At 50.2% G+C, this 15,416-nt stretch overlaps 34 non-coding genes across 34 annotated transcripts; all 34 read right to left on the bottom strand.

Annotated features, from left to right (window-relative positions):
* Window positions 1–253: 253 nt before the first annotated feature.
* Window positions 254–327, bottom strand: trnat-agu (transfer RNA threonine (anticodon AGU)). The gene has a single exon. It is a non-coding gene; the product is annotated as a tRNA-Thr (tRNA).
* Window positions 328–441: 114 nt separating this feature from the next.
* trnar-ucu (transfer RNA arginine (anticodon UCU)) lies at window positions 442–531 on the bottom strand. Its single transcript is given in 2 exon segments — window positions 442–477; window positions 495–531. It is a non-coding gene; the product is annotated as a tRNA-Arg (tRNA).
* A 178-nt stretch (window positions 532–709) lies between these two features.
* trnat-ugu (transfer RNA threonine (anticodon UGU)) lies at window positions 710–783 on the bottom strand. The gene has a single exon. It is a non-coding gene; the product is annotated as a tRNA-Thr (tRNA).
* A 590-nt stretch (window positions 784–1,373) lies between these two features.
* Window positions 1,374–1,447, bottom strand: trnat-cgu (transfer RNA threonine (anticodon CGU)). Its single transcript has one exon. It is a non-coding gene; the product is annotated as a tRNA-Thr (tRNA).
* Window positions 1,448–1,933: 486 nt separating this feature from the next.
* On the bottom strand, window positions 1,934–2,007 carry trnat-agu (transfer RNA threonine (anticodon AGU)). The gene has a single exon. It is a non-coding gene; the product is annotated as a tRNA-Thr (tRNA).
* Window positions 2,008–2,121: 114 nt separating this feature from the next.
* Window positions 2,122–2,211, bottom strand: trnar-ucu (transfer RNA arginine (anticodon UCU)). The gene is given in 2 exon segments: window positions 2,122–2,157; window positions 2,175–2,211. It is a non-coding gene; the product is annotated as a tRNA-Arg (tRNA).
* A 178-nt stretch (window positions 2,212–2,389) lies between these two features.
* trnat-ugu (transfer RNA threonine (anticodon UGU)) lies at window positions 2,390–2,463 on the bottom strand. The gene has a single exon. It is a non-coding gene; the product is annotated as a tRNA-Thr (tRNA).
* A 590-nt stretch (window positions 2,464–3,053) lies between these two features.
* trnat-cgu (transfer RNA threonine (anticodon CGU)) lies at window positions 3,054–3,127 on the bottom strand. Its single transcript has one exon. It is a non-coding gene; the product is annotated as a tRNA-Thr (tRNA).
* Window positions 3,128–3,613: 486 nt separating this feature from the next.
* trnat-agu (transfer RNA threonine (anticodon AGU)) lies at window positions 3,614–3,687 on the bottom strand. The gene has a single exon. It is a non-coding gene; the product is annotated as a tRNA-Thr (tRNA).
* Window positions 3,688–3,801: 114 nt separating this feature from the next.
* Window positions 3,802–3,891, bottom strand: trnar-ucu (transfer RNA arginine (anticodon UCU)). Its single transcript is given in 2 exon segments — window positions 3,802–3,837; window positions 3,855–3,891. It is a non-coding gene; the product is annotated as a tRNA-Arg (tRNA).
* Window positions 3,892–4,069: 178 nt separating this feature from the next.
* On the bottom strand, window positions 4,070–4,143 carry trnat-ugu (transfer RNA threonine (anticodon UGU)). The gene has a single exon. It is a non-coding gene; the product is annotated as a tRNA-Thr (tRNA).
* Window positions 4,144–4,750: 607 nt separating this feature from the next.
* Window positions 4,751–4,824, bottom strand: trnat-cgu (transfer RNA threonine (anticodon CGU)). The gene has a single exon. It is a non-coding gene; the product is annotated as a tRNA-Thr (tRNA).
* A 486-nt stretch (window positions 4,825–5,310) lies between these two features.
* Window positions 5,311–5,384, bottom strand: trnat-agu (transfer RNA threonine (anticodon AGU)). The gene has a single exon. It is a non-coding gene; the product is annotated as a tRNA-Thr (tRNA).
* A 114-nt stretch (window positions 5,385–5,498) lies between these two features.
* On the bottom strand, window positions 5,499–5,588 carry trnar-ucu (transfer RNA arginine (anticodon UCU)). The gene is given in 2 exon segments: window positions 5,499–5,534; window positions 5,552–5,588. It is a non-coding gene; the product is annotated as a tRNA-Arg (tRNA).
* Window positions 5,589–5,766: 178 nt separating this feature from the next.
* On the bottom strand, window positions 5,767–5,840 carry trnat-ugu (transfer RNA threonine (anticodon UGU)). The gene has a single exon. It is a non-coding gene; the product is annotated as a tRNA-Thr (tRNA).
* A 1,163-nt stretch (window positions 5,841–7,003) lies between these two features.
* trnat-agu (transfer RNA threonine (anticodon AGU)) lies at window positions 7,004–7,077 on the bottom strand. Its single transcript has one exon. It is a non-coding gene; the product is annotated as a tRNA-Thr (tRNA).
* Window positions 7,078–7,191: 114 nt separating this feature from the next.
* On the bottom strand, window positions 7,192–7,281 carry trnar-ucu (transfer RNA arginine (anticodon UCU)). The gene is given in 2 exon segments: window positions 7,192–7,227; window positions 7,245–7,281. It is a non-coding gene; the product is annotated as a tRNA-Arg (tRNA).
* Window positions 7,282–7,459: 178 nt separating this feature from the next.
* On the bottom strand, window positions 7,460–7,533 carry trnat-ugu (transfer RNA threonine (anticodon UGU)). Its single transcript has one exon. It is a non-coding gene; the product is annotated as a tRNA-Thr (tRNA).
* A 590-nt stretch (window positions 7,534–8,123) lies between these two features.
* trnat-cgu (transfer RNA threonine (anticodon CGU)) lies at window positions 8,124–8,197 on the bottom strand. Its single transcript has one exon. It is a non-coding gene; the product is annotated as a tRNA-Thr (tRNA).
* Window positions 8,198–8,683: 486 nt separating this feature from the next.
* trnat-agu (transfer RNA threonine (anticodon AGU)) lies at window positions 8,684–8,757 on the bottom strand. The gene has a single exon. It is a non-coding gene; the product is annotated as a tRNA-Thr (tRNA).
* Window positions 8,758–8,871: 114 nt separating this feature from the next.
* trnar-ucu (transfer RNA arginine (anticodon UCU)) lies at window positions 8,872–8,961 on the bottom strand. Its single transcript is given in 2 exon segments — window positions 8,872–8,907; window positions 8,925–8,961. It is a non-coding gene; the product is annotated as a tRNA-Arg (tRNA).
* A 178-nt stretch (window positions 8,962–9,139) lies between these two features.
* trnat-ugu (transfer RNA threonine (anticodon UGU)) lies at window positions 9,140–9,213 on the bottom strand. The gene has a single exon. It is a non-coding gene; the product is annotated as a tRNA-Thr (tRNA).
* A 590-nt stretch (window positions 9,214–9,803) lies between these two features.
* trnat-cgu (transfer RNA threonine (anticodon CGU)) lies at window positions 9,804–9,877 on the bottom strand. Its single transcript has one exon. It is a non-coding gene; the product is annotated as a tRNA-Thr (tRNA).
* Window positions 9,878–10,363: 486 nt separating this feature from the next.
* Window positions 10,364–10,437, bottom strand: trnat-agu (transfer RNA threonine (anticodon AGU)). Its single transcript has one exon. It is a non-coding gene; the product is annotated as a tRNA-Thr (tRNA).
* A 114-nt stretch (window positions 10,438–10,551) lies between these two features.
* On the bottom strand, window positions 10,552–10,641 carry trnar-ucu (transfer RNA arginine (anticodon UCU)). Its single transcript is given in 2 exon segments — window positions 10,552–10,587; window positions 10,605–10,641. It is a non-coding gene; the product is annotated as a tRNA-Arg (tRNA).
* A 178-nt stretch (window positions 10,642–10,819) lies between these two features.
* On the bottom strand, window positions 10,820–10,893 carry trnat-ugu (transfer RNA threonine (anticodon UGU)). The gene has a single exon. It is a non-coding gene; the product is annotated as a tRNA-Thr (tRNA).
* Window positions 10,894–11,500: 607 nt separating this feature from the next.
* trnat-cgu (transfer RNA threonine (anticodon CGU)) lies at window positions 11,501–11,574 on the bottom strand. Its single transcript has one exon. It is a non-coding gene; the product is annotated as a tRNA-Thr (tRNA).
* A 486-nt stretch (window positions 11,575–12,060) lies between these two features.
* trnat-agu (transfer RNA threonine (anticodon AGU)) lies at window positions 12,061–12,134 on the bottom strand. The gene has a single exon. It is a non-coding gene; the product is annotated as a tRNA-Thr (tRNA).
* A 114-nt stretch (window positions 12,135–12,248) lies between these two features.
* On the bottom strand, window positions 12,249–12,338 carry trnar-ucu (transfer RNA arginine (anticodon UCU)). Its single transcript is given in 2 exon segments — window positions 12,249–12,284; window positions 12,302–12,338. It is a non-coding gene; the product is annotated as a tRNA-Arg (tRNA).
* A 178-nt stretch (window positions 12,339–12,516) lies between these two features.
* Window positions 12,517–12,590, bottom strand: trnat-ugu (transfer RNA threonine (anticodon UGU)). The gene has a single exon. It is a non-coding gene; the product is annotated as a tRNA-Thr (tRNA).
* Window positions 12,591–13,753: 1,163 nt separating this feature from the next.
* On the bottom strand, window positions 13,754–13,827 carry trnat-agu (transfer RNA threonine (anticodon AGU)). The gene has a single exon. It is a non-coding gene; the product is annotated as a tRNA-Thr (tRNA).
* A 114-nt stretch (window positions 13,828–13,941) lies between these two features.
* Window positions 13,942–14,031, bottom strand: trnar-ucu (transfer RNA arginine (anticodon UCU)). The gene is given in 2 exon segments: window positions 13,942–13,977; window positions 13,995–14,031. It is a non-coding gene; the product is annotated as a tRNA-Arg (tRNA).
* Window positions 14,032–14,209: 178 nt separating this feature from the next.
* trnat-ugu (transfer RNA threonine (anticodon UGU)) lies at window positions 14,210–14,283 on the bottom strand. Its single transcript has one exon. It is a non-coding gene; the product is annotated as a tRNA-Thr (tRNA).
* A 590-nt stretch (window positions 14,284–14,873) lies between these two features.
* On the bottom strand, window positions 14,874–14,947 carry trnat-cgu (transfer RNA threonine (anticodon CGU)). The gene has a single exon. It is a non-coding gene; the product is annotated as a tRNA-Thr (tRNA).
* Between the last annotated feature and the right edge of the window lie 469 nt (window positions 14,948–15,416).

The following is a 15,416-nucleotide window of genomic DNA, read 5'->3' as shown; positions in this document are numbered from 1 at the left end:
CACTCTGCCCCACGTGCAGTAGCTCCTTCCAGGCTTGCAGCAGTACTAAACCAAGGATCACCTGTTTGCAAGGCAAGCTCTTTGACCAGCTGAGCCATGCTGCATCGCTGATATGACTCTGGCCAGCATTGTTCGGCAGCATCTGAGGGGTGGTTCGCAAATTAAATTGCATGCTGCTCTGGCACTCCTCTGCACCCCCTTTTTTACGGAGAGCAAAACCTCACAGCCCAAGGCATCACTTGATCACCAGCATAGGCACCGCTGGGATTCGAACCCAGGATCTCCTGTTTACTAGACAGGCGCTTTAACCAACTAAGCCACGGCGCCAACTTGCACGTAGCTTCCAAGAAAGTGAGATTTCGAGTTTTATAAGTCTGGAGGGGTGGCCAGAGAGCGTATGTGTTTGTTGGCCAAGCGCCATTAACAGAAAGCCAAAAGCAACGACTCTGGTGGGACTCGAACCCACAACCTTTGAATGGCCTCATCTGGCAGTCTAGAAGTCCAATGCGCTATCCATTGCGCCACAGAGCCATGTGAGGAGCTTTTTTTCCTGGCTGTGCCAGTGCGTTGAATTGAGTTCAGGCATTTTGGGAGCGGGAAGGACAAGATATGTGGGTGTCTCTGCAATTGGTATGTGGTTGGAAAAGCGGAGTATCTGTAAGGGCTTCCTTTCCCAGAAAGAACCCACATAGCAGAGCCACCTGTTAAAAGGCACCGCTGGGAATGGAACCCAGGATCGCCTGTTTACAAGACAAGCGCTTTGACCAGCTAAGCCACGGCGCCCTGCTGCATTGTTGACTTGGGTCAGAATTGTTCGGCAGCAGCTGAGGGGTGGTTGGCAAATGAAATCGCATGTTGCTCTGACGCTCCTCTTTACCGCATGATTGCGCAAAGCAAAACCATACAACCCAAGGTGGTGTTTGATTACCAGCAAAGACAGTGCTGGGATTTGAATTCAGTATGTCCTATTTACTAAATAAGCTTTAAGCAACTAAGCCACGGCGCCAACCTGAACACACTCTCTCAGGGAGGGGCACTTAGAGGATTAAAGCATCCAGATAAGAGGCCAACGGCCAGGCTCTGCACAGCCTAAAAGAGTGTTTTTGACAACTGATTCGGGGGTGGCCAGCTAGCCTCTGGGTTTGTTGGCCAAGTGCCATTAATTAACCTTTGAATGGCCTCATCTGGCAGTCTAGAAGTCCAATTTGCTGTCTATCGTACAACAGAGCCTGTCAGAAAGTTTTGACCTGTGCAAAAGATCGTCAGCATTATCAGATTCTGGTTTGGAAATGCAATCGCCTGCTGCCTTTGCTATCCCTGTTTGCAGTCCGATCTCAGAAAAGCACGCGCTTGAGGCACACAGGGGACGCTAAAGGCACCGCTGGGATTTGAATCCAGGATCTCCTGTTTACGAGACAGATGCTTTAACCAACTAAGCCACGGCGCCAAGCCTAGCCCTTCAGCTCTGGGAGGGTGAACTAGTTGATCAAAACATCCAGCGGTGAGGACAAAGGTCCACGTGCTGGTCAGCTTATGAGATTTTTCACAACTTTCTGTTGCCAGAGGGCATAAGCGTGCAATTTAATGATAAACAAAAGGCAAGAAGTCACCATTCTGTTTTGACTCGAACCCACAAACTTTATATGTCCTCACACCGGAGACTAAAAGCCCAATGCGCTACACTCTGCCCCACGTGCAGTAGCTCCTTCCAGGCTTGCAGCAGTACTAAACCAAGGATCACCTGTTTGCAAGGCAAGCTCTTTGACCAGCTGAGCCATGCTGCATCGCTGAGATGACTCTGGCCAGCATTGTTCGGCAGCATCTGAGGGGTGGTTCGCAAATTAAATTGCATGCTGCTCTGGCACTCCTCTGCACCCCCTTTTTTACGGAGAGCAAAACCTCACAGCCCAAGGCGTCACTTGATCACCAGCATAGGCACCGCTGGGATTCGAACCCAGGATCTCCTGTTTACTAGACAGGCGCTTTAACCAACTAAGCCACGGCGCCAACTTGCACGTAGCTTCCAAGAAAGTGAGATTTCGAGTTTTATAAGTCTGGAGGGGTGGCCAGAGAGCGTATGTGTTTGTTGGCCAAGCGCCATTAACAGAAAGCCAAAAGCAACGACTCTGGTGGGACTCGAACCCACAACCTTTGAATGGCCTCATCTGGCAGTCTAGAAGTCCAATGCACTATCCATTGCGCCACAGAGCCATGTGAGGAGCTTTTTTTCCTGGCTGTGCCAGTGCGTTGAATTGAGTTCAGGCATTTTGGGAGCGGGAAGGACAAGATATGTGGGCGTCTCTGCAATTGGTATGTGGTTGGAAAAGCGGAGTATCTGTAAGGGCTTCCTTTCCCAGAAAGAACCCACATAGCAGAGCCACCTGTTAAAAGGCACCGCTGGGAATCGAACCCAGGATCTCCTGTTTACAAGACAAGCGCGTTGACCAGCTAAGCCACGGCGCCCTGCTGCATTGTTGACTTGGGTCAGAATTGTTCGGCAGCAGCTGAGGGGTGGTTGGCAAATGAAATCGCATGTTGCTCTGACGCTCCTCTTTACCGCATGATTGCGCAAAGCAAAACCATACAACCCAAGGTGGTGTTTGATTACCAGCAAAGACAGTGCTGGGATTTGAATTCAGTATGTCCTATTTACTACACAAGCTTTAAGCAACTAAGCCACGGCGCCAACCTGAACACACTCTCTCAGGGAGGGGCACTTAGAGGATTAAAGCATCCAGATAAGAGGCCAACGGCCAGGCTCTGCACAGCCTAAAAGAGTGTTTTTGACAACTGATTCGGGGGTGGCCAGCTAGCCTCTGGGTTTGTTGGCCAAGAGCCATTAATTAACCTTTGAATGGCCTCATCTGGCCGTCTAGAAGTCCAATTTTCTGTCTATCGTACCACAGAGCCTGTCAGCAAGTGTTGACCTGTGCAAAAGATCATCAGCATTATCAGGATCTGGTTTGGAAATGCAATCGCCTGCTGCCTTTGCTATCCCTGTTTGCAGTCCGATCTCAGAAAAGCACACGCTTGAGGCACACAGGGGACGCTAAAGGCACCGCTGGGATTTGAACCCAGGATCTCCTGTTTACGAGACAGACGCTTTAACCAACTAAGCCACGGCGCCAAGCCTAGCCCTACAGCTCTGGGAGGGTGACCTAGTTGATCAAAACATCCAGCGGTGAGGACAAAGGTCCACGTGCTGGTCAGCTTATGAGATTTTTCACAACTTTCTGTTGCCAGAGGGCATAAGCGTGCAATTTAATGATAAACAAAAGGCAAGAAGTCACCAATCTGTTTTGACTCGAACCCACAAACTTTATATGTCCTCACACCGGAGACTAAAAGCCCAATGCGCTACACTCTGCCCCACGTGCAGTAGCTCCTTCCAGGCTTGCAGCAGTCCTAAACCAAGGATCACCTGTTTGCAAGGCAAGCTCTTTGACCAGCTGAGCCATGCTGCATCGCTGAGATGACTCTGGCCAGCATTGTTCGGCAGCATCTGAGGGGTGGTTCGCAAATTAAATTGCATGCTGCTCTGGCACTCCTCTGCACCCCCTTTTTTACGGAGAGCAAAACCTCACAGCCCAAGGCGTCACTTGATCACCAGCATAGGCACCGCTGGGATTCGAACCCAGGATCTCCTGTTTACTAGACAGGCGCTTTAACCAACTAAGCCACGGCGCCAACTTGCACGTAGCTTCCAAGAAAGTGAGATTTCGAGTTTTATAAGTCTGGAGGGGTGGCCAGAGAGCGTATGTGTTTGTTGGCCAAGCGCCATTAACAGAAAGCCAAAAGCAACGACTCTGGTGGGACTCGAACCCACAACCTTTGAATGACCTCATCTGGCAGTCTAGAAGTCCAATGCGCTATCCATTGTGCCACAGAGCCATGTGAGGTGCTTTTTTTCCTGGCTGTGCCAGTGCGTTGAATTGAGTTCAGGCATTTTGGGAGCGGGAAGGACAAGATATGTGGGTGTCTCTGCAATTGATATGTGGTTGGAAAAGCGGAGTATCTGTAAGGGCTTCCTTTCCCAGAAATAACCCACATAGCAGAGCCACCTGTTAAAAGGCACCGCTGGGAATCGAACCCAGGATCTCCTGTTTACAAGACAAGCGCTTTGACCAGCTAAGCCACGGCGCCCTGCTGCATTGTTGACTTGGGTCAGAATTGTTCGGCAGCAGCTGAGGGGTGGTTGGCAAATGAAATCGCATGTTGCTCTGACGCTCCTCTTTACCGCATGATTGCGCAAAGCAAAACCATACAACCCAAGGTGGTGTTTGATTACCAGCAAAGACAGTGCTGGGATTTGAATTCAGTATGTCCTATTTACTACACAAGCTTTAAGCAACTAAGCCACCGCGCCAACCTGAACACACTCTCTCAGGGAGGGGCACTTAAAGGATTAAAGCATCCAGATAAGAGGCCAACGGCCAGGCTCTGCACAGCCTAAAAGAGTGTTTTTGACAACTGATTCGGGGGTGGCCAGCTAGCCTCTGGGTTTGGCTAGCCTCTGGGTTTGTTGGCCAAGTGCCATTAATTAACCTTTGAATGGCCTCATCTGGCAGTCTAGAAGTCCAATTTGCTGTCTATCGTACCACAGAGCCTGTCAGCAAGTGTTGACCTGTGCAAAAGATCGTCAGCATTATCAGATTCTGGTTTGGAAATGCAATCGCCTGCTGCCTTTGCTATCCCTGTTTGCAGTCCGATCTCAGAAAAGCACGCGCTTGAGGCACACAGGGGACGCTAAAGGCACCGCTGGGATTTGAATCCAGGATCTCCTGTTTACGAGATAGAGGCTTTAACCAACTAAGCCACGGCGCCAAGCCTAGCCCTTCAGCTCTGGGAGGGTGAACTAGTTGATCAAAACATCCAGCGGTGAGGACAAAGGTCCACGTGCTGGTCAGCTTATGAGATTTTTCACAACTTTCTGTTGCCAGAGGGCATAAGCGTGCAATTTAATGATAAACAAAAGGCAAGAAGTCACCAAACTGTTTTGACTCGAACCCACAAACTTTATATGTCCTCACACCGGAGACTAAAAGCCCAATGCGCTACACTCTGCCCCACGTGCAGTAGCTCCTTCCAGGCTTGCAGCATTACTAAACCAAGGATCACCTGTTTGCAAGGCAAGCTCTTTGACCAGCTGAGCCATGCTGCATCGCTGAGATGACTCTGGCCAGCATTGTTCGGCAGCATCTGAGGGGTGGTTCGCAAATTAAATTGCATGCTGCTCTGGCACTCCTCTGCACCCCCTTTTTTACGGAGAGCAAAACCTCACAGCCCAAGGCGTCACTTGATCACCAGCATAGGCACCGCTGGGATTCGAACCCAGGATCTCCTGTTTACTAGACAGGCGCTTTAACCAACTAAGCCACGGCGCCAACTTGCACGTAGCTTCCAAGAAAGTGAGATTTCGAGTTTTATAAGTCTGGAGGGGTGGCCAGAGAGCGTATGTGTTTGTTGGCCAAGCGCCATTAACAGAAAGCCAAAAGCAACGACTCTGGTGGGACTCGAACCCAAAACCTTTGAATGGCCTCATCTGGCAGTCTAGAAGTCCAATGCGCTATCCATTGCGCCACAGAGCCATGTGAGGAGCTTTTTTTCCTGGCTGTGCCAGTGCGTTGAATTGAGTTCAGGCATTTTGGGAGCGGGAAGGACAAGATATGTGGGCGTCTCTGCAATTGGTATGTGGTTGGAAAAGCGGAGTATCTGTAAGGGCTTCCTTTCCCAGAAAGAACCCACATAGCAGAGCCACCTGTTAAAAGGCACCGCTGGGAATCGAACCCAGGATCGCCTGTTTACAAGACAAGCGCTTTGACCAGCTAAGCCACGGCGCCCTGCTGCATTGTTGACTTGGGTCAGAATTGTTCGGCAGCAGCTGAGGGGTGGTTGGCAAATGAAATCGCATGTTGCTCTGACGCTCCTCTTTACCGCATGATTGCGCAAAGCAAAACCATACAACCCAAGGTGGTGTTTGATTACCAGCAAAGACAGTGCTGGGATTTGAATTCAGTATGTCCTATTTACTACACAAGCTTTAAGCAACTAAGCCACGGCGCCAACCTGAACACACTCTCTCAGGGAGGGGCACTTAGAGGATTAAAGCATCCAGATAAGAGGCCAACGGCCAGGCTCTGCACAGCCTAAAAGAGTGTTTTTGACAACTGATTCGGGGGTGGCCAGCTAGCCTCTGGGTTTGGCTAGCCTCTGGGTTTGTTGGCCAAGTGCCATTAATTAACCTTTGAATGGCCTCATCTGGCAGTCTAGAAGCCCAATTTGCTGTCTATCGTACCACAGAGCCTGTCAGCAAGTGTTGACCCGTGCAAGATATCGTCAGCATTATCAGGATCTGGTTTAGAAATGCAATCGCCTGCTGCCTTTGCTATCCCTGTTTGCAGTCCGATCTCAGAAAAGCACGCGCTTGAGGCACACAGGGGACGCTAAAGGCACAGCTGGGATTTGAACCCAGGATCTCCTGTTTATGAGACAGACGTTTTAACCAACTAAGCCACGGCGCCAAGCCTAGCCCTAGAGCTCTGGGAGGGTGACCTAGTTGATCAAAACATCCAGAGGTGAGGACAAAGGTCCACGTGCTGGTCAGCTTATGAGATTTTTCACAACTTTCTGTTGCCAGAGGGCATAAGCGTGCAATTTAATGATAAACAAAAGGCAAGAAGTCACCAATCTGTTTTGTCTCGAACCCACAAACTTTATATGTCCTCACACCGGAGACTAAAAGCCCAATGCGCTACACTCTGCCCCACGTGCAGTAGCTCCTTCCAGGCTTGCAGCAGTCCTAAACCAAGGATCACCTGTTTGCAAGGCAAGCTCTTTGACCAGTTGAGCCATGCTGCATCGCTGAGATGACTCTGGCCAGCATTGTTCGGCAGCATCTGAGGGGTGGTTAGCAAATTAAATTGCATGCTGCTCTGGCACTCCTCTGCACCCCCTTTTTGAGAGCAAAACCTCACAGCCCAAGGAGTCACTTGATCACCAGCATAGGCACCGCTGGGATTTGAACCCAGGATCTCCTGTTTACTAGACAGGCGCTTTAACCAACTAAGCCACGGCGCCAACTTGCACGTAGCTTCCAAGAAAGTGAGATTTCGAGTTTTATAAGTCTGGAGGGGTGGCCAGAGAGCGTATGTGTTTGTTGGCCAAGCGCCATTAACAGAAAGCCAAAAGCAACGACTCTGGTGGGACTCGAACCCACAACCTTTGAATGGCCTCATCTGGCAGTCTAGAAGTCCAATGCGCTATCCATTGCGCCACAGAGCCATGTGAGGAGCTTTTTTTCCTGGCTGTGCCAGTGCGTTGAATTGAGTTCAGGCATTTTGGGAGCGGGAAGGACAAGATATGTGGGTGTCTCTGCAATTGGTATGTGGTTGGAAAAGCGGAGTATCTGTAAGGGCTTCCTTTCCCAGAAAGAACCCACATAGAAGAGCCACCTGTTAAAAGGCACCGCTGGGAATCGAACCCAGGATCGCCTGTTTACAAGACAAGCGCTTTGACCAGCTAAGCCACGGCGCCCTGCTGCATTGTTGACTTGGGTCAGAATTGTTCGGCAGCAGCTGAGGGGTGGTTGGCAAATGAAATCGCATGTTGCTCTGACGCTCCTCTTTACCGCATGATTGCGCAAAGCAAAACCATACAACCCAAGGTGGTGTTTGATTACCAGCAAAGACAGTGCTGGGATTTGAATTCAGTATGTCCTATTTACTACACAAGCTTTAAGCAACTAAGCCACGGCGCCAACCTGCACACACTCTCTCAGGGAGGGGCACTTAGAGGATTTAAGCATCCAGATAAGAGGCCAACGGCCAGGCTCTGCACAGCCTAAAAGAGTGTTTTTGACAAATGATTCGGGGGTGGCCAGCTAGCCTCTGGGTTTGTTAGCCAAGTGCCATTAATTAACCTTTGAATGGCCTCATCTGGCCGTCTAGAAGTCCAGTTTGCTATCTATTGTACCACAGAGCCTGTCAGCAAGTGTTGACCTGTTCAAAAGAGCGTCAGCATTATCAGGATCTGGTTTGGAAATGCAATCGCCTGCTGCCTTTGCTATCCCTGTTTGCAGTCCGATCTCAGAAAAGAACGCGCTTGAGGCACACAGGGGACGCTAAAGGCACCGCTGGAATTTGAACCCAGGATCTCCTGTTTACGAGACAGACGCTTTAACCAACTAAGCCACGGCGCCAAGCCTAGCCCTACAGCCCTGGGAGGGTGACCTAGTTGATCAAAACATCCAGCGGTGAGGACAAAGGTCCACGTGCTGGTCAGCTTATGAGATTTTTCACAACTTTCTGTTGCCAGAGGGCATAAGCGTGCAATTTAATGATAAACAAAAGGCAAGAAGTCACCAATCTGTTTTGACTCGAACCCACAAACTTTATATGTCCTCACACCGGAGACTAAAAGCCCAATGCGCTACACTCTGCCCCACGTGCAGTAGCTCCTTCCAGGCTTGCAGCAGTCCTAAACCAAGGATCACCTGTTTGCAAGGCAAGCTCTTTGACCAGCTGAGCCATGCTGCATCGCTGAGATGACTCTGGCCAGCATTGTTCGGCAGCATCTGAGGGGTGGTTCGCAAATTAAATTGCATGCTGCTCTGGCACTCCTCTGCACCCCCTTTTTTACGGAGAGCAAAACCTCACAGCCCAAGGCGTCACTTGATCACCAGCAAAGGCACCGCTGGGATTCGAACCCAGGATCTCCTGTTTACTAGACAGGCGCTTTAACCAACTAAGCCACGGCGCCAACTTGCATTTACTTGCCAAGAAAGTGAGATTTAGAGTTTTATAAGTCTGGAGGGGTGGCCAGAGAGCGTATGTGTTTGTTGGCCAAGCGCCATTAACAGAAAGCCAAAAGCAACGACTCTGGTGGGACTCGAACCCACAACCTTTGAATGGCCTCATCTGGCAGTCTAGAAGTCCAATGCACTATCCATTGCGCCACAGAGCCATGTGAGGAGCTTTTTTTCCTGGCTGTGCCAGTGCGTTGAATTGAGTTCAGGCATTTTGGGAGCGGGAAGGACAAGATATGTGGGCGTCTCTGCAATTGGTATGTGGTTGGAAAAGCGGAGTATCTGTAAGGGCTTCCTTTCCCAGAAAGAACCCACATAGCAGAGCCACCTGTTAAAAGGCACCGCTGGGAATCGAACCCAGGATCTCCTGTTTACAAGACAAGCGCGTTGACCAGCTAAGCCACGGCGCCCTGCTGCATTGTTGACTTGGGTCAGAATTGTTCGGCAGCAGCTGAGGGGTGGTTGGCAAATGAAATCGCATGTTGCTCTGACGCTCCTCTTTACCGCATGATTGCGCAAAGCAAAACCATACAACCCAAGGTGGTGTTTGATTACCAGCAAAGACAGTGCTGGGATTTGAATTCAGTATGTCCTATTTACTACACAAGCTTTAAGCAACTAAGCCACGGCGCCAACCTGAACACACTCTCTCAGGGAGGGGCACTTAGAGGATTAAAGCATCCAGATAAGAGGCCAACGGCCAGGCTCTGCACAGCCTAAAAGAGTGTTTTTGACAACTGATTCGGGGGTGGCCAGCTAGCCTCTGGGTTTGTTGGCCAAGAGCCATTAATTAACCTTTGAATGGCCTCATCTGGCCGTCTAGAAGTCCAATTTTCTGTCTATCGTACCACAGAGCCTGTCAGCAAGTGTTGACCTGTGCAAAAGATCATCAGCATTATCAGGATCTGGTTTGGAAATGCAATCGCCTGCTGCCTTTGCTATCCCTGTTTGCAGTCCGATCTCAGAAAAGCACACGCTTGAGGCACACAGGGGACGCTAAAGGCACCGCTGGGATTTGAACCCAGGATCTCCTGTTTACGAGACAGACGCTTTAACCAACTAAGCCACGGCGCCAAGCCTAGCCCTACAGCTCTGGGAGGGTGACCTAGTTGATCAAAACATCCAGCGGTGAGGACAAAGGTCCACGTGCTGGTCAGCTTATGAGATTTTTCACAACTTTCTGTTGCCAGAGGGCATAAGCGTGCAATTTAATGATAAACAAAAGGCAAGAAGTCACCAATCTGTTTTGACTCGAACCCACAAACTTTATATGTCCTCACACCGGAGACTAAAAGCCCAATGCGCTACACTCTGCCCCACGTGCAGTAGCTCCTTCCAGGCTTGCAGCAGTCCTAAACCAAGGATCACCTGTTTGCAAGGCAAGCTCTTTGACCAGCTGAGCCATGCTGCATCGCTGAGATGACTCTGGCCAGCATTGTTCGGCAGCATCTGAGGGGTGGTTCGCAAATTAAATTGCATGCTGCTCTGGCACTCCTCTGCACCCCCTTTTTTACGGAGAGCAAAACCTCACAGCCCAAGGCGTCACTTGATCACCAGCATAGGCACCGCTGGGATTCGAACCCAGGATCTCCTGTTTACTAGACAGGCGCTTTAACCAACTAAGCCACGGCGCCAACTTGCACGTAGCTTCCAAGAAAGTGAGATTTCGAGTTTTATAAGTCTGGAGGGGTGGCCAGAGAGCGTATGTGTTTGTTGGCCAAGCGCCATTAACAGAAAGCCAAAAGCAACGACTCTGGTGGGACTCGAACCCACAACCTTTGAATGACCTCATCTGGCAGTCTAGAAGTCCAATGCGCTATCCATTGTGCCACAGAGCCATGTGAGGTGCTTTTTTTCCTGGCTGTGCCAGTGCGTTGAATTGAGTTCAGGCATTTTGGGAGCGGGAAGGACAAGATATGTGGGTGTCTCTGCAATTGATATGTGGTTGGAAAAGCGGAGTATCTGTAAGGGCTTCCTTTCCCAGAAATAACCCACATAGCAGAGCCACCTGTTAAAAGGCACCGCTGGGAATCGAACCCAGGATCTCCTGTTTACAAGACAAGCGCTTTGACCAGCTAAGCCACGGCGCCCTGCTGCATTGTTGACTTGGGTCAGAATTGTTCGGCAGCAGCTGAGGGGTGGTTGGCAAATGAAATCGCATGTTGCTCTGACGCTCCTCTTTACCGCATGATTGCGCAAAGCAAAACCATACAACCCAAGGTGGTGTTTGATTACCAGCAAAGACAGTGCTGGGATTTGAATTCAGTATGTCCTATTTACTACACAAGCTTTAAGCAACTAAGCCACCGCGCCAACCTGAACACACTCTCTCAGGGAGGGGCACTTAAAGGATTAAAGCATCCAGATAAGAGGCCAACGGCCAGGCTCTGCACAGCCTAAAAGAGTGTTTTTGACAACTGATTCGGGGGTGGCCAGCTAGCCTCTGGGTTTGGCTAGCCTCTGGGTTTGTTGGCCAAGTGCCATTAATTAACCTTTGAATGGCCTCATCTGGCAGTCTAGAAGTCCAATTTGCTGTCTATCGTACCACAGAGCCTGTCAGCAAGTGTTGACCTGTGCAAAAGATCGTCAGCATTATCAGATTCTGGTTTGGAAATGCAATCGCCTGCTGCCTTTGCTATCCCTGTTTGCAGTCCGATCTCAGAAAAGCACGCGCTTGAGGCACACAGGGGACGCTAAAGGCACCGCTGGGATTTGAATCCAGGATCTCCTGTTTACGAGATAGAGGCTTTAACCAACTAAGCCACGGCGCCAAGCCTAGCCCTTCAGCTCTGGGAGGGTGAACTAGTTGATCAAAACATCCAGCGGTGAGGACAAAGGTCCACGTGCTGGTCAGCTTATGAGATTTTTCACAACTTTCTGTTGCCAGAGGGCATAAGCGTGCAATTTAATGATAAACAAAAGGCAAGAAGTCACCAAACTGTTTTGACTCGAACCCACAAACTTTATATGTCCTCACACCGGAGACTAAAAGCCCAATGCGCTACACTCTGCCCCACGTGCAGTAGCTCCTTCCAGGCTTGCAGCATTACTAAACCAAGGATCACCTGTTTGCAAGGCAAGCTCTTTGACCAGCTGAGCCATGCTGCATCGCTGAGATGACTCTGGCCAGCATTGTTCGGCAGCATCTGAGGGGTGGTTCGCAAATTAAATTGCATGCTGCTCTGGCACTCCTCTGCACCCCCTTTTTTACGGAGAGCAAAACCTCACAGCCCAAGGCGTCACTTGATCACCAGCATAGGCACCGCTGGGATTCGAACCCAGGATCTCCTGTTTACTAGACAGGCGCTTTAACCAACTAAGCCACGGCGCCAACTTGCACGTAGCTTCCAAGAAAGTGAGATTTCGAGTTTTATAAGTCTGGAGGGGTGGCCAGAGAGCGTATGTGTTTGTTGGCCAAGCGCCATTAACAGAAAGCCAAAAGCAACGACTCTGGTGGGACTCGAACCCAAAACCTTTGAATGGCCTCATCTGGCAGTCTAGAAGTCCAATGCGCTATCCATTGCGCCACAGAGCCATGTGAGGAGCTTTTTTTCCTGGCTGTGCCAGTGCGTTGAATTGAGTTCAGGCATTTTGGGAGCGGGAAGGACAAGATATGTGGGCGTCTCTGCAATTGGTATGTGGTTGGAAAAGCGGAGTATCTGTAAGGGCTTCCTTTCCCAGAAAGAACCCACATAGCAGAGCCACCTGTTAAAAGGCACCGCTGGGAATCGAACCCAGGATCGCCTGTTTACAAGACAAGCGCTTTGACCAGCTAAGCCACGGCGCCCTGCTGCATTGTTGACTTGGGTCAGAATTGTTCGGCAGCAGCTGAGGGGTGGTTGGCAAATGAAATCGCATGTTGCTCTGACGCTCCTCTTTACCGCATGATTGCGCAAAGCAAAACCATACAACCCAAGGTGGTGTTTGATTACCAGCAAAGACAGTGCTGGGATTTGAATTCAGTATGTCCTATTTACTACACAAGCTTTAAGCAACTAAGCCACGGCGCCAACCTGAACACACTCTCTCAGGGAGGGGCACTTAGAGGATTAAAGCATCCAGATAAGAGGCCAACGGCCAGGCTCTGCACAGCCTAAAAGAGTGTTTTTGACAACTGATTCGGGGGTGGCCAGCTAGCCTCTGGGTTTGGCTAGCCTCTGGGTTTGTTGGCCAAGTGCCATTAATTAACCTTTGAATGGCCTCATCTGGCAGTCTAGAAGCCCAATTTGCTGTCTATCGTACCACAGAGCCTGTCAGCAAGTGTTGACCCGTGCAAGATATCGTCAGCATTATCAGGATCTGGTTTAGAAATGCAATCGCCTGCTGCCTTTGCTATCCCTGTTTGCAGTCCGATCTCAGAAAAGCACGCGCTTGAGGCACACAGGGGACGCTAAAGGCACAGCTGGGATTTGAACCCAGGATCTCCTGTTTATGAGACAGACGTTTTAACCAACTAAGCCACGGCGCCAAGCCTAGCCCTAGAGCTCTGGGAGGGTGACCTAGTTGATCAAAACATCCAGAGGTGAGGACAAAGGTCCACGTGCTGGTCAGCTTATGAGATTTTTCACAACTTTCTGTTGCCAGAGGGCATAAGCGTGCAATTTAATGATAAACAAAAGGCAAGAAGTCACCAATCTGTTTTGTCTCGAACCCACAAACTTTATATGTCCTCACACCGGAGACTAAAAGCCCAATGCGCTACACTCTGCCCCACGTGCAGTAGCTCCTTCCAGGCTTGCAGCAGTCCTAAACCAAGGATCACCTGTTTGCAAGGCAAGCTCTTTGACCAGTTGAGCCATGCTGCATCGCTGAGATGACTCTGGCCAGCATTGTTCGGCAGCATCTGAGGGGTGGTTAGCAAATTAAATTGCATGCTGCTCTGGCACTCCTCTGCACCCCCTTTTTGAGAGCAAAACCTCACAGCCCAAGGAGTCACTTGATCACCAGCATAGGCACCGCTGGGATTTGAACCCAGGATCTCCTGTTTACTAGACAGGCGCTTTAACCAACTAAGCCACGGCGCCAACTTGCACGTAGCTTCCAAGAAAGTGAGATTTCGAGTTTTATAAGTCTGGAGGGGTGGCCAGAGAGCGTATGTGTTTGTTGGCCAAGCGCCATTAACAGAAAGCCAAAAGCAACGACTCTGGTGGGACTCGAACCCACAACCTTTGAATGGCCTCATCTGGCAGTCTAGAAGTCCAATGCGCTATCCATTGCGCCACAGAGCCATGTGAGGAGCTTTTTTTCCTGGCTGTGCCAGTGCGTTGAATTGAGTTCAGGCATTTTGGGAGCGGGAAGGACAAGATATGTGGGTGTCTCTGCAATTGGTATGTGGTTGGAAAAGCGGAGTATCTGTAAGGGCTTCCTTTCCCAGAAAGAACCCACATAGAAGAGCCACCTGTTAAAAGGCACCGCTGGGAATCGAACCCAGGATCGCCTGTTTACAAGACAAGCGCTTTGACCAGCTAAGCCACGGCGCCCTGCTGCATTGTTGACTTGGGTCAGAATTGTTCGGCAGCAGCTGAGGGGTGGTTGGCAAATGAAATCGCATGTTGCTCTGACGCTCCTCTTTACCGCATGATTGCGCAAAGCAAAACCATACAACCCAAGGTGGTGTTTGATTACCAGCAAAGACAGTGCTGGGATTTGAATTCAGTATGTCCTATTTACTACACAAGCTTTAAGCAACTAAGCCACGGCGCCAACCTGCACACACTCTCTCAGGGAGGGGCACTTAGAGGATTTAAGCATCCAGATAAGAGGCCAACGGCCAGGCTCTGCACAGCCTAAAAGAGTGTTTTTGACAAATGATTCGGGGGTGGCCAGCTAGCCTCTGGGTTTGTTAGCCAAGTGCCATTAATTAACCTTTGAATGGCCTCATCTGGCCGTCTAGAAGTCCAGTTTGCTATCTATTGTACCACAGAGCCTGTCAGCAAGTGTTGACCTGTTCAAAAGAGCGTCAGCATTATCAGGATCTGGTTTGGAAATGCAATCGCCTGCTGCCTTTGCTATCCCTGTTTGCAGTCCGATCTCAGAAAAGAACGCGCTTGAGGCACACAGGGGACGCTAAAGGCACCGCTGGAATTTGAACCCAGGATCTCCTGTTTACGAGACAGACGCTTTAACCAACTAAGCCACGGCGCCAAGCCTAGCCCTACAGCCCTGGGAGGGTGACCTAGTTGATCAAAACATCCAGCGGTGAGGACAAAGGTCCACGTGCTGGTCAGCTTATGAGATTTTTCACAACTTTCTGTTGCCAGAGGGCATAAGCGTGCAATTTAATGATAAACAAAAGGCAAGAAGTCACCAATCTGTTTTGACTCGAACCCACAAACTTTATATGTCCTCACACCGGAGACTAAAAGCCCAATGCGCTACACTCTGCCCCACGTGCAGTAGCTCCTTCCAGGCTTGCAGCAGTCCTAAACCAAGGATCACCTGTTTGCAAGGCAAGCTCTTTGACCAGCTGAGCCATGCTGCATCGCTGAGATGACTCTGGCCAGCATTGTTCGGCAGCATCTGAGGGGTGGTTCGCAAATTAAATTGCATGCTGCTCTGGCACTCCTCTGCACCCCCTTTTTTACGGAGAGCAAAACCTCACAGCCCAAGGCGT

This window comes from Carassius gibelio, chromosome B15 (assembly GCF_023724105.1).
Source record: "Carassius gibelio isolate Cgi1373 ecotype wild population from Czech Republic chromosome B15, carGib1.2-hapl.c, whole genome shotgun sequence".
Taxonomy (NCBI): domain Eukaryota; kingdom Metazoa; phylum Chordata; class Actinopteri; order Cypriniformes; family Cyprinidae; genus Carassius; species Carassius gibelio.
Note: the sequence above shows the minus strand (reverse complement) of the source record. Positions and strands in the feature narration are given on the sequence as shown.